The sequence below is a fragment of the Microcebus murinus genome, chromosome 15, assembly GCF_040939455.1.
Source record: "Microcebus murinus isolate Inina chromosome 15, M.murinus_Inina_mat1.0, whole genome shotgun sequence".
In the NCBI taxonomy this organism is placed as follows: domain Eukaryota; kingdom Metazoa; phylum Chordata; class Mammalia; order Primates; family Cheirogaleidae; genus Microcebus; species Microcebus murinus.
In genome coordinates, this window is record NC_134118.1 from 67,803,091 (window position 1) to 67,805,511 (window position 2,421).

The following is a 2,421-nucleotide window of genomic DNA, read 5'->3' on the forward strand; positions in this document are numbered from 1 at the left end:
GAATCCCAAAGGCCGCTTGAGAGAGTTCCTTTCATCCTTCTCTGTCTCTTTAGGGCCTGAGGGTCATATTTGTAGTGCCATTCTAGATATTGAGAAATATATATTCCATATTTCAAGTAAATTTCCTGTTGTAAAAGTTAACATTTTAATATGTTAAAATTTTCCCAAGGAAAAATAATTAATGCTATAAAGTCATATGAAGGCTTTATTATAAATATTGTTATACTTAATTTTTCTGAATTTTCCCTTATTAAAACATACATAATATGTTCTACTAAGTGAAAAATACCAGTTATGAATATTATAGTTGGTCACATTCAAATATAGAAATTTAGAAAAAAAATTACACAAGTAGGAAACAAGGCAGGGTGTTGTAAATATATTAATTTAACATTGTCTTTATAGTACTGTAAGCAAAATGTGAATGAAACTCGAATGAAACACGTTAGGAAAAGATAGAGAGTTTTGTTTCTTTTTGCATGTGATATTAAGACAGCATTAATTCTCCTGCTAAAACCAACAGAAAAGTGAGATGAAGGCTGTGTAATATAAAATGAAATATAATTAAATCATATAACATAAAAATATAATACAATATAAAGCTGGATTTAAAAGAAGGAACAAAAGAAGGTCATGTGATAAATCGAGATACACCCCCCCACACACACACACTTTGGTAATGCCAGGACCTTAAAAGAGTTGCTTTCTCAGGAAAATAATTTTCATGGTAAATTTGTCTACTGACTTATAGAGTCTGTAAATAATCTTATCTCTTCCTGAGGCTCTTAGTTGAGGAAATAAAACATTATGTGTGAGAAACAAAATCCAATCCTTTACCTCCCATGGATATGGAGTCCAATTTATACTATTCAAGTGAGGCATGAGTCTTCAAGTCCAGAAATTAATGTAAAGTTTGTTCTAAATTAGGAAAATAGTTACAGGGAGAAAGAAATACACACTTGCTTTGCAGCGATGTCTGTGACTAAGTAAGCAAAGATTTCCTAAGAAAAGAATCAGAGACATTAACTAGAATGCATCTCAAATTGATAAAGTTGTCATCATATAAAAGAAAAAAAAACACCAAGAAATACAATAGGTAGGTTGAGAATGTTTTCATATCTCATAAGTAGAAAATAAAAGAATGTGAGAATAAAATATTCAAATGATTTTGTGGATAATTTTCCAAGATAGAACTTTGGCTACTCTGAGTGTAGAAATCAATAGGAAGAAGATTATAAAATTACATTCTAAAAATGTTGAGGGAACATGATTGTCACCCTAAAATTTTATACCCAGCTAAAGCCTCATTCAAGAGAAAGAATGGGAAAAAAATATTGTGTATATGGGTGTTGGGGGACAAAGACTGAGAATGTACCTTTTGCTGGAAGAAAACAAACATTATGATACACTCTCAGTCTATGCTTTTTTCCCCCATTATATATTTTCTGTAAGAAAGAACACTGGAAACCTGTTTTCCAGTTCTGGAAACATATTTTCCAAAGGAAAATATGAAATTTAAGAAGCAATCATGTGCTCGCTTCGGCAGCACATATACTAAAATTGGAACGATACAGAGAAGATTAGCATGGCCCTTGCGCAAGGATGACACGCAAATTCGTGAAGCGTTCCATATTAAAAAAAAAAAAAAAAAGAAGCAATCATGACCAAATGTTGGTAGGCAGCATGTTGGTTAAGCTAAATAATAATTGCCTGAAAAATAATGACTATGATAATGTCCATATTGGGGATGAAGATTAAGAATAAAGTAAAACTAAAGTATTAGTCATAGTGGTTGCTACGATGATGCATAGATGTAATGCCTATTTTTTGTTCAATTCTTAAGGAGGTTACATTTTTAAATTAAAGTTAAAACTTATTCACGTGTGGATTTTAAAATATAAAAAATAACTACTAAAATATCAATGATAAGCTATTTAAGTTAGTGGAAGAAGAAATATAGTTTAAAAAATCATGTATTAGATAACAAAAAATAAGAGGAAAAAGCAAAGAAAACATGAAAAATAAGAAAATAAAAATTCAACAGTAACACAATAAATGTAAACTGATTGTACTTATTTTGAAATGCTGAAATTCTAGTAGTATATAATTAAAAGTAAAATGTAGCTATATTTTAAAGAGATACATAGTTATACTAATAACTCAGAAAAGCTGTATTTAAAAGGATGAAGATATTATTCTGTGAAAACACTGTTTTGAATAAAGTAGTAATACTATATTTATATCAAACTCAGAATTTAATGCAAAACATATTGTGATGAAAAGTCCACGATTATATAATGACAAATGAAATAGCTTAGTGGAAGACATAAAAATTCTTAATTTTATACCCTTAAAAATCATACCCACAAATTATACAAAGCAAATATTGGCAGAATTTTAATAATTAGCAAATCACTGTAA

The 2,421-nt window shown here is 29.2% G+C and overlaps 1 non-coding gene across 1 annotated transcript; it reads left to right on the forward strand.

Annotated features, from left to right (window-relative positions):
- Positions 1-1,530: 1,530 nt before the first annotated feature.
- On the forward strand, positions 1,531-1,637 carry LOC142876751 (U6 spliceosomal RNA). Its single transcript, XR_012923571.1, has one exon. It is a non-coding gene; the product is annotated as a U6 spliceosomal RNA (small nuclear RNA).
- Positions 1,638-2,421: the final 784 nt, after the last annotated feature.